Source organism: Uloborus diversus, chromosome 5 (genome assembly GCF_026930045.1).
Source record: "Uloborus diversus isolate 005 chromosome 5, Udiv.v.3.1, whole genome shotgun sequence".
In the NCBI taxonomy this organism is placed as follows: Eukaryota; Metazoa; Arthropoda; class Arachnida; order Araneae; family Uloboridae; genus Uloborus; species Uloborus diversus.
Genome location: NC_072735.1, coordinates 56,197,703 through 56,209,582, shown reverse-complemented (window position 1 = coordinate 56,209,582; position 11,880 = coordinate 56,197,703). Strand labels below are relative to the sequence as shown.

At 31.7% G+C, this 11,880-nt stretch overlaps 1 long non-coding RNA gene across 1 annotated transcript in view; it reads left to right on the top strand.

The window, feature by feature from the left end:
* The first annotated feature begins 8,097 nt into the window (after window positions 1-8,097).
* The window catches only part of LOC129222345 (uncharacterized), a 47,630-nt gene continuing 43,847 nt past the window's right edge, over window positions 8,098-11,880 (top strand). The window contains exon 1 of the long non-coding RNA XR_008580583.1: window positions 8,098-8,213. This is a non-coding gene — a long non-coding RNA (uncharacterized LOC129222345). The remainder of the gene's footprint in view (window positions 8,214-11,880) is intronic.

Sequence of the window (11,880 nt, the reverse complement as noted above, 5' to 3'; positions counted from 1 at the left end):
TCGGCTCACTTTGCTCACACTTTGCAGAAAATCTCTTCCTTTTAAAGAAAAACAACAAATTTTCAACAATGAGTACGAAGCAAGGATTATTCACTGCCTCGTAATAATGTTATTCTCAAATATTATGTTAGACAAGATTTAATTATAATGCTGTTGTTCCATTACACGAAATTTAGCATTAAACACATAGGCTTCAATAATCCTCTAGAGCTAAGATTGTTCAGTACTTCGTATATGATCATATTTCGCACTTTTCTAGTAAACAGAGGGAAAGTAAACGAAGTTAATAGTTTCAAAATTAGTAAACATTAAGAGATAGACAAACGTTATATTCCAATTAGGATAGTGTAGTTAAATGTTAAATCAGCTATTGTATGCATAGCTTCTTTTTTTTGAAGCTAGCAAAGTTTCAGTACTATGGAAAACACAAAATGTTACAAAAATTACTGATGAAAAGAAAGATTAAATGCGAATTTCAGGCTTTCGAAAAAGATGTACAATAAAACCTATGAAGTTGAACACACTTGTAAGTAGACCACCTGTCTAAGTTGACCGCTTTTTTCAGGCACGGAACTAACCCTTATCATATAAATCAACCTCTGTAAGTTGACCACTAAAGTAGTGCACCGCGAGTGGTCAACTTATACAGGTTTCACTGTATGTAAGAACTTTTTGGTTTCGAAATCTGAAAACCTTGATGTCATGAAGCAATTTAATAGATTGTTGTTGTTGTTGTCGTGTATGGCAAAGTGAAAGGTGATAGAAAAAAGGGGGGGGGGGGAGAGAGAAACTTTATATATTGCCAAAGGCGTAAATCAGTCTTGGCACTGTAAATGGCTCTGTTTCAGTACAAAGTGTCCATGTTGTAGTCACTGTCCATTTTGAAGAGGGCTCGAACAATGGAAGGGCATCTAAAAAGGTATAGATGAATTTATTCAATTAAAATGGCTTCAAATGATTTACTGATATTCTTGCGATTGCGAGACGCACTCTTTTTAGTGATTTAGTATCGTACATCGAGTGAATTTTATCTTATGTATTACAGTTTTATTTTGCTCAATGAAATATAAGCAATTTGCCACTGAGAAGAAAATTTAAGGTACAAAATCTGCACAAGTTCTTCTGACTGAAAATGTTGATGCAAACTGCAATATTTTCGACGTCATATACACGACGTCAAAAAGAATAAGCATGTACTTAAATGTGAGTTCAAAAATTGTTAAAATAACTTAAATTCGACAAAAGACATTCCATGACCTTCGATGTTGTTTCTTTTAAAAATTAGCAACCTCGAATTCTGTAATTTTCTAACATCTTAATAGTTCTAAGTACAACACCAATTTCGAAAGTTGAGAGTATTTTTAGCAGCTTATTTTAGATATTCATTGTCACTATCGTAAGGGAAAGTAACCATATGTTATCTTAATCAGTACAATATCTATTTTGTCACATTGTGAAAACTTTTTCTTTAAGATCTAGAAAGCTGATTCGCCACTCACTACACACACCATACATAAATCTTCCAAATGAATAGACATTTAACGATTAATATGCAGTTTTCACCAAATATTTATAAAATTCTCTGACATGTGTTTGTCAGTATGAGGGCAGGTGATATATCACAGCTTTGATCTTGCTCAAGAATCCCAACAATGCTAAGCCTATTTCTAATCGATTTGCCAGGAACAGCTAAGAATTTGTTTTGTTTCAACATGTGTGAAAACAATTTAAGAAACGCTTCGGTAAAATATTGCGACAAAACAAAAGATCCTTCTTTCATCGCTCAAAGCTATTTGTTGGAAGCTAATAGTTCTATCGGTTGCAAAGTCCTGACAATAAACGTGTTGAATGCCGAAAGATATTCCAAATTTTTTAACCTTTTTCCATCGAGTTTTGATTAGGCGAACAAAGAATGCTCTTTAATATTTCGGCAAAAGCAAAAGATTTTCTGCAACAACGCACTTTGTGATTAACTGACAAAATCCAGAACAAATAACATCGACTATTGTTCAAGTTAACTCTCAAAGCCAAACAAAAGCACCAACTATTGCATTCTGTTGACAAAATGAACTGTTGTTTTTATACATGGAGCGGTCTTCCTCCAATATGTATGTAATTAATTGTTATTTGCACTCATTTTTATTTCCCTCAAAAAGCAAACTGAATTCTTTTCATTGGATAATAAATATGCCTGTTTGAATTTACAGTTTCTGGTGTCGTGCTGTTTTGTAACATATTCGAAACAACCCTTTGTACACGAACTATAGTTACTTTACAATGTTTAACAATAGAAAGATGGGTAAAAAAGTATTTAGAATCAAGCATTCTACTATTAATCCGCCCTTTTCAGTTATTCGTACATAAAGAAGAGTGGATTCAATTGATGGAAATAAAAATAGTTTCCTCCGTGATTTTATGTAAGAGATAGCTCAAAATTATTGTCGAACAACAATGTCGTTTTTTCCGGCAACACTGTTTTAAGCCAGTTTGTGTTTGATGTTGCTTTTTATGTCCTTTATCTGGGATGTCAACGTTTGGAGAGCTGCAATAAAGAATCCGCGTTTAATGTTTGGTGTAGAAAGAAAAACAAGACTAGAGATGGAATTAATTTTCACATTCTGTTGATGGATACTTCGTCGTATAAAATTTCAAGAGTTTTCCGTCGGTATTCTGAGGGTGTGGGAAACTCGGGCTATTGTTGATCCAAAAGGGTAGAGAGACAGGGCAGTTTGTCAGAAAACCCTAAATTTTTTGTGTATTGCAATGCAGAGAGAATTGTTGGTCTGAGCAAAATGATTCACGCAAAATGAAATCAAGGCGGCGGGAGGTTTTTATAGTCTCATTCAACAGAATCTTACTGAAAATTCATAACGCCATAGAGGAAAAATTTTTATGAGTGCAATTTTAAACGCGTTTGTAAGCATGGGTTTTGTGAGGAAGTTCTCAGTACTATGACGAATATATTTTGCATCAACTATATTGTTTATTTTCAGTTCTGATTTTTTAAAACATCTTTTCGTGTCGTCTTCCAAAATTGTTGTGACACAAAGTTGTTTTAGGTTTAGGATGTTTAAAAAAGATAATGTAAGCAGATTTGGAATTCTTTAAGTAGAAAAAAAAATTACATTCCCTTTTAAAACTTTATTCATTTTCACCACAGAAAAATGTTGAATATTTAAAGCTTTGCCATACTTTACAGTAATATATATATATATATATATATATATATATATATATATATATATATATATATATATATATATATATATATATATATATATATATATATATATATATATATATATATATATATATATATATATATATATATATATATATATATATATATATATATATATATATATATATAGCACCATGTAAGTTGGAGCACATTTCAGTTTCGCTCAACTTATGATTACCCCTTATTTCCAGCATCAGATTTACAGGTTAAGGAGCCCGTCGCAGCACATTTTTCGGGGCTTTTCGGAGGTGAACGGTAAGCCTCTTTAATTTGCCTTTTTGGGTCCCCTTCTTCGGAGCAACTATCCCCTCAAAATTGCGATATGGTAAACTCACCAATTATTTTAAATGTTCATTTTTATGCAGTAATATAAGCCTTTTTCCTATATTTGTTTCCTTCATTTAGTTTAGAATATTTGTGTGAATGAATGGTTCATAACTGTAAAGTGATGGCAATTGAATAAACGATTCATTTGTAAAAGTATCAAACTTTCCTGGGGTTAAGGCGTGTAGTCTATGTACAGGAGTTTCTAGATTTGTATTAGTAACATAAACTTTTCCTAGAGTTATTAGTTATAGTCTAAACTAATGTTCCTGAATGTTTGAATTGTAAATGTTTCTGAATTAGTATCTGTAGCACAAACGTTTTCTTGGATGGTTCATAATTGGTCTTAGCATATCCAGGATGCTTTTATAGTAACGGGATTTTTTTCCTGAAAATTATAAATTATAACCTGAATGGGAGTATTAGTAACAGAATTTTTTCTTGAACTTATAATTTGCAGCCTAAATGAGGTATTTCTAGGATTTGTAAGTGAAAAAAAAATGTATTTTGATGGGATTGCAAGTTGTAGCATATTCCAGGATGTTTTATGATTAGTATTAGCTGCGGAAATTTGTCCTGGGTCTTAGAGGAACCCCTTTTTCAATTAGTTTATAGACTGATATGAATTGTTTTATACTTTTACTTTATAGGCTTTTGTCACAATCTTTAACATCATAAGCTCAAAGATTGTGGCATTTGAAAGGTTTTTTTTTTTTTTTTTGATAACTCCGAAACATGTCAGTGATTTTTTTTGCCAATTGCGCTTTTTTAGCGTCATTGACTGTATTTTTGTCTGAAAACTAGCTTGACGGGGAAAAGACCAACAATAACATATCTATGAAATATACTGAATATTCAAGCAGTATTTTTTTTGCTCTAGTGCTCAAAGTACTGAACTAGTGTCTACGTGCTCACTGTGAAAAAATGTGTAACCTTGCTCCGTAAATACGGTGGCAGTATTTTGCACTTTGTGTAACCTTATTCCGGCAGCTAGCTTCCTCCATATAGCAATGGAGTAACTTAACTAATAAAACTGCTGTAACGTATGAGCGTTACACCAGTTTTGTCAGTTAAGTTACTCCATTGCTATGGAGCCAGCTAAACTGCCACAGCTTTTACGGAGTAAGAATACACATTTTTTTACAGTGCTGTACTATATATTTTAGTACTATAGTACTATATATATAAACTATAGTACTACTTCAGTATTATAAGTAGAACTACTTCAAGTATACTACTGCGCTATACTATTTTCAATCCTTGTGGAGGTTTTTATAGATTTAACATCATTCATTCACACAAACGCAGGAATGTAACATTGTTTAGTTGAATCAAAATAACTTGACGAACATTTTCAGGACGATCAAAATTCGTTTTTATTCATTCGTGCTTAAAATATTGGGAATTTAGGGAACAAAACGTTTATTTAGAATTGAATAAAGTTGTCTTACAACACACTTGAATCTAGAACGTTTTGAATTGGACGCTTGTTTGCCTAATATTGTGCTGCCACTGAGCTGCTGGAGGCAAATACAAATGAAAGCATTTTGAAAATATGAATTAGAAAAGGTGAAACCTGAAAAGGTGAACCGAATGAATGAAAATTGCAGCATATAAAGTCTTTAGTTTTCAACAAGTGTTCGATTTGATTTGAGTGAAAGTTAACCTGCTTCAAAATAATTTTGGGAATTCGATTATGTGCACTTATGAAATGAAGCTTTAAAATTTCATTGCAAGCAAAGTACATTGGTAGCAAACATACAAGTTGTTATTTAAATAAGAAATATGAATTTATTGTGACTGCTTAGTGATCATAAGAAATGTGACCTTTTACAATTGAATAACTTTTGAAGGTTGTTAAGTAGAAATAGTTCTACTGAATGAGAGTTACAGTGACTTGCTGCCTTGAAAACGCTTCTTTTTTAGTAGATTTTATAATTTTTATATACAAATCCAGCCACAAATTGCTGACAGATCTATTACTTAAAGCCAATAAAATGCTGTTTTAGTTTCGTTAATAATTTTTCAGCTCAAATGTAACCACAAAATACAAGATGTATCAAAATGAATGGGCTGATTTTTAGCCCCAATATTTCTTAATGAATCTTATGAAAGCAACGGAACAAAGGGTAAAAATTTACAAAGTACTCACGTTTTATCAATTATATTGCAAAAGTTTTATGTAGCACCTCCAGCGCAATTGTCCGATCAAGAAAATAGATGTGTTGTAATCAGGTTTGTCTCCGAAAATTAAGCGTTATTGTCATGTATAGATGTTTTGCATTTGTTACCGAATTCTCTACTTAGGCGTAAATTTTAAGTAATTCAAGCTTCTTAAATATAGCAACCAACTGCTAAATGTGACGACATTTATGAATTTGTCCAAAATTGTCTCAAACATTACATTTTTACTGATAAATTATGGATAAGTTATAGAAAGCAAATTTCTATTTGAAAAAAAAAACCTATTTGAGAAATTGGTAATGTTACTTGAAAGTTGGTATACAGGTTGTCAAAATTAAATTTTTAGGTGCGAAATACGAATAAAGACAACTAATTTCGAACCCTACTTCACTTATCTCGCAAAAAAAGTTACATGAACAGTGTCATCCAAAAAGACAATAAACATGCAGAAAACTGATGAATTTAGCTATTGTTTTGACAGGTATATATACCTGTAGCAGTAGGTACACGGTATACGCATAGAACATTTACAAAACATCATTGATAAAACTCTAGTTTTTTTTTTTTTTTTTGAGTTTTTATACTTTGTTACTTTTCTATGGCTCGACTAAAACATATTATGGTTCTAAATCGGGTAATTATCATACATCCACGCCTAATTACGAAGAATGTTACCTAAAGGCTTGCTTATGTATCTAACAAAAGAGTTCATTTCAACTCAGATTCTATACCCTGAAAATATCTTATTTGTACAATGGTCATTATTACAACATTCAGTATTAATAATTGGTTTTAACAAAAGATATCCATTTCAAAAAAAAAAAAGAGATTCGTTTTAAAAAAGTATATTTTTTGTCGAATAACACAGCAAGAGTAATTTCGCAACAGCCACATTTTAAATTTAACTTTTTGCTCTCTTTGAAATAAAGAAAAAAATTAATAGATAAATTTTAAAAATATGAACATTTCAAGAATCATTATAGGAGCTGCATTACATTAGTTGCTGTTCATTAAAAAAAAAAAATGCAACAGAAACTTACTCTAAAAGCTTGCGGTTTATTCGAAAAATCTATTTAGCGATAATTTTTAGGAGGATTAGTGTCTCAAAATTAAAACTAAATTTGGGGAAAAGTTAACGTTGTATCTGTCACAAGTCATCTGAAAAAATTTATTAAAAAAAGATTTTGCCGAGCAGGGGGTAAGTTCTATTCATATCGCAAAAGATTTAACTTTTTTTTTTCAGAAGATTGCTGATAATTTCTAGAGTTTTATTGAATTCTAAACTGAATAACTAAATAATTTTGAAGTAACTCGTACAAAGAAAGAGCAAAAAAGCAGCTAAATAGAATGCTATTACACGACTTTGCTTTTTCAGTTTCTAACTGCAATTATTTGCAGAAAGTAAATCTGTACTTGAGAGGTCAAGGGTACATGTCTTTTTGTTTTTGAAATTGAGATTTAAACACTATATTTTACTCAACTTTTTATATTTTATTCAACTTTTTTTGAAATTTAAACACTATATTTTATTTAACTTTTTATATTCTCTATGACTTTTATAAACAATTTTTCATTGTATAAGATTATAAGGAACAATCCATTTGTACAAATCATCAAAAAAAAAAAAAACTTCAAACTCATTTCCTGCTGAATTGGTGAACTATTTTCGTTACTTAGTGCCCTTTAGCTCCCATTTCCAAAATTTTATGTGTTTCAATTAACTGTTATGAGCTTTTATTATACTTTGTCTTGAGTGAGGCAAGCTTTTTAATCGTCATCAAAAACAAACATGAGTTAAGCTATGTGTTAACTAATTTAAAATTTTTACTTCAAGTTTAAACTTGAGCAAAAATAGAGTTGTGGAAAGTGGACTTTTGAAACTTTTCAAATTATTCGGGTTTTCACAAGTTTCCTTGATTTAAGTCGTCAGTTTAAATTTGCCACGAACTTATTTCATCTTCGCGTGATAAAATCGATGGGAAATAGCGCAATTTAGCTGACATCATTTTACACATATATTTCAAGCGCAGATACCCCAGGTGGGATACCTACATCCAAGCACCAATTGAGATCTGTATAGTACCCACAGCAAGGTGGTGCCGAAAGTAGGTCAGAAGAAGAAAGTACCGTTTGAAAGTGAAGGAAACGCTCACAATACATGGGACAGGAGAGAAAAAAAAATCCACCCTTTGTATCTGGCCTCGATTTCTTTGAATTGAGAACTTTCTCCGAAGTCTTTCCCGCGACCGTGAGAAGGGCCCGGGTATTTTTTGCGCGACCTTTCCCCCGGTGACTTTCGTTTTTCCGCCGCTGCTGCGACGCCACGCGACGGACAAGTTCCCTTTGGCCGCTGGGTCGACTGCAGAAACGATCGTCTGGGTGTCGGAGAGGGATCGGGCGGGATTTTTTTCGAATGCCCGTGGATGCTGAGGAATGTTGGCGGTCGCGACCGCCGCGCTAAGAGGTGAGTGGTCTCGCATAGATAATCGCGCAATTATGATCATCAATTTCGTTCGCACGTTTTGGGCTCAGAAAAACAAAACAGCGTTTGAATACTCTTGAGTCATTTTTTTTGCTTCGCAGATTCCGATCAAATTTATAACTTTAACATTTTTTAACTGCGTTCATTGAAATGTATGTTTATTTCACTATCCTTAAGTGCTGATGTGATTTTTTTTTTCTTTTTGTAATTAAGTGGTAAAGTGGGATTACTTTACCACTTTGCCCACTCACCTTACCACCCAACATCATACTTCTTGTGCACTTCTCAAACTTTATTAAATTAAACTGAGAAATTTTTGCATTATTTATTTATGTGAGTACAACTGAAACAGTACCATAAATAGGGCTTAATTTGCATTGGCGCTCACAGGAGTGCAGCTTGTTTACAATTTAACAGGAATTTTTACATTTTCGACGGAATACAGACTATTTTAGCACTGAAATATGCTTTGCATACTATTGACCTCCTGCACTGCATTTGCTAGAAATTATGCCCTGACCGTAAGTGAAATACTTGTACATAAAAATATAACGCCAGATATGTAAACATTGCAAAAACGTTTGAGCGCAAAAATGGGTTTAATAGGTCATACCACCTCACCAGTTAAGGGTTAATATTTATTAATTTTTAACTTTTTACGCCAAAAGAAATGCCTCAAAATTTCATCCATTCATAAACCTTCCTTTCCATTTTAAAATATGAGATATTTAACCCATAACTGATGAGGTATTTTTTTTTCAATGTATAAATGCTAAAGTAATGTGTGTAATATCAACACTATTTCTTGTACACTCCACAAACTAAGGCAAACTCAAGTAAAAGAGTTTCGAATGATTTTTGTGTTATTTTTCTTTATAAACGCAACTGAAAAAGTACAGTAAGTGACATACACATGCATATAAAACCAGATATGTTAAATATTGCAAACCCTTTTTGTAAAAGAGTCCAATTCTTCTGGGATGTGAGACATCCCACCTCACCAGTTTTGGACAAGTACTTCTTAATTTTTGATATGCGTTTGAGCCAGAAGAATTGTCTCAAAAATTGTCCTACCGTGCAGCGTAAACGAAATATTTACTTTTTATTTTTGATTGTAATATATATAGAAATTTTTGAGCGAATGCCTTGTAGATGTATTCATATTGAATTTCTTAAACAAAGTTCATCTTTGAAAAAAATTACAATAAACTGCAACATCATTATGATCAATTATAGTCGAAGAAATATAGTTCAGGTTTGATTTCAGGTTTTTTATTATCGTAGGTAAAACTTAAAGTAGTTTTATCAGCCACAAAAAGTTGTAATTATAAACTTAGCCTGTTTTCACGTAATCATGCAGTACAAACAAAAACTCAAAACTTTTACAGTAGAAATCAGAGTTTTTGTTCATGTTTGAAACAGCAATCCAGTTGTTTTCAGACATCGTAAACATAATCTCATTTTTCTTTTTCCAACCAGCAGTTGAAAGAATTTCAATTGATTATAAACGATTCCATATCACTCTTTTCAATGAAATAACTGTTTGAATAGACGTCAGTTCCTTTAAATTACATTCATAACTTACTTCATGTTAATAATATTTTGTTTTAATGCTCGAATATACCCTAATAATTACAAATTAATGAGTATACAAAACAGGTTAAATTTGCTATTCATATTCCTACATAATATTTTAGTTCAGGATATGTCTGGAAATACGTAACTTGGTGTCTTAAGTTTGATTCGTAGTTTTAACTCGTGAAAAAGCAATTGTTTACCTTTAAAATAGTTTTTTTTTGGTATACGTGTGAATTAAAACTCTCATTAAACAAAGTAATACCCTTTATTACGTTTGTAAACACAATTTAGAATTGCTCACAACTAGGTCATTTTTATCACATAACACAATGTTCCATTTTCAGTTTGTTTTCACTTAATTTAGAATGTTTTCTACTTATTTCTAATTATTATTCAAATTTCATCCACATTTACAAGCCTTGAAATCATAAATATCCTTTAATCACTTCTTTGGTGTATAAGTAAAAGAACTATGGCTCATTGCTTTACATTTACACATGCTTTTCTGTAAATCATTGGTTTAATTAATGACAGAATGATATTTACCACACAGCTATTAAAAATTCAACTATTTCTTAATCATTAAACTTCTTACACACCTGAAAAAGAAGTGAAAATTTTGCTTTAGATACGAAGCTTATAAAATATGATTCCTTGGTCATTTAAAGTAATATTATTGGTAATGGTAATTGCCAAATGTGAGTAATGTGAAATGTGGATGAAATGTTTACTTCGTTAAAGGTTTTCAACTCGTTTCAAATAATTTATCTGACATGTTTTTAACTCTTAGTTGCTGAGGTAATTTTCGTAAGGTTAGTGGTGAAATGGGGAGTGTACACAATTTTGCAAGTTAAAGTAGGAAACTTTCCAACGATTTGCGTTATTGTTTTATAGTATAACTAAATACAAGTATAACTAAAACTCGGGGACTGATTAAAATATCGGGATACCCTTAGGCAAAAAAACTTCTTCTGTTGCCCCCTGTAGCAACCTTACAATTTTAGACATTGGCAAAAATAATCTGTTTGGCTAAAACAACTCGTTTTAATGCCTTTTCTTATGACACGTTTGTTAACTTTTAACTGTTGAACTAATTTTTGCAAGGTTAGTGGTGAGGTGGGGGTGTACACAATTTTGCGAATTTAAGTAGGAAACACTCTAACGATTTTCGTAGTATTTATTTATCTAAATATAACTGAAACTCAGGTACCGATTAAAATATCGGGAGATCCAAGGCCATAAACTTTCTCTGGGGCCCCCTATAGTCAAAACTTACAATTTTAGACATTGGCTAAAATAATTTTAGCTATTTAGGGACCCTTAAAAAGGATCAGCTCAAAATCAAGAACTAGTTGATCTATTCAGTAATCAAGCCCTGCCGAAACTACCATGAGTGACTTGCATATTTAAACTGTAAACATTACAGAACTTCTGAATGCTTAAGTCAAATTCTTCTGGGTTTTAACCAGTCAAGGGTTAACATGTTCTACAGTTCTGGTTGTGGTGGCACATTTCATTCAGAAATATTAGAATTCAATCATTTATGGAAGACAAAATTTGATCTCAATTTTTGCATTGGTTCAAAACTAAATTGTAATTGAAATCGTATATCTAATCAGTTCAATTAAGAGTGTCATGATCACAAATCATTCGGCCATAATCATTCAGTTATTTAATACAAATCTGCTAGCCTGCAAGGTTTTGTTGTATATATTTAATTCATAAAAGATGTTGGCATAGTTCTAATGCAAATTAGCTGCTATCAGTTACGATTAAGTATGCCACACGAAGTAATCCCCTTGCATACATGAACCTTATGAGTTGATGTAATGAATTCACAAAACTTGTTTTAACATAGATATCTCAATCGTTTCTTATGATTAAGTAGATATTGTTGATATATCTTCAGGCGTAAATGTGTTATAGGAAAATAGCCACTTATGGCAGTAATGAATAATTTTTGAACCAAAATGATAACATTTTAACCAAACTGGTAACTCTGAATTTGACGAATCTGTGGAAAATTATCTGTTGTTTCTGTTTATACTTTGAAGATTAATATTTTCAAAAC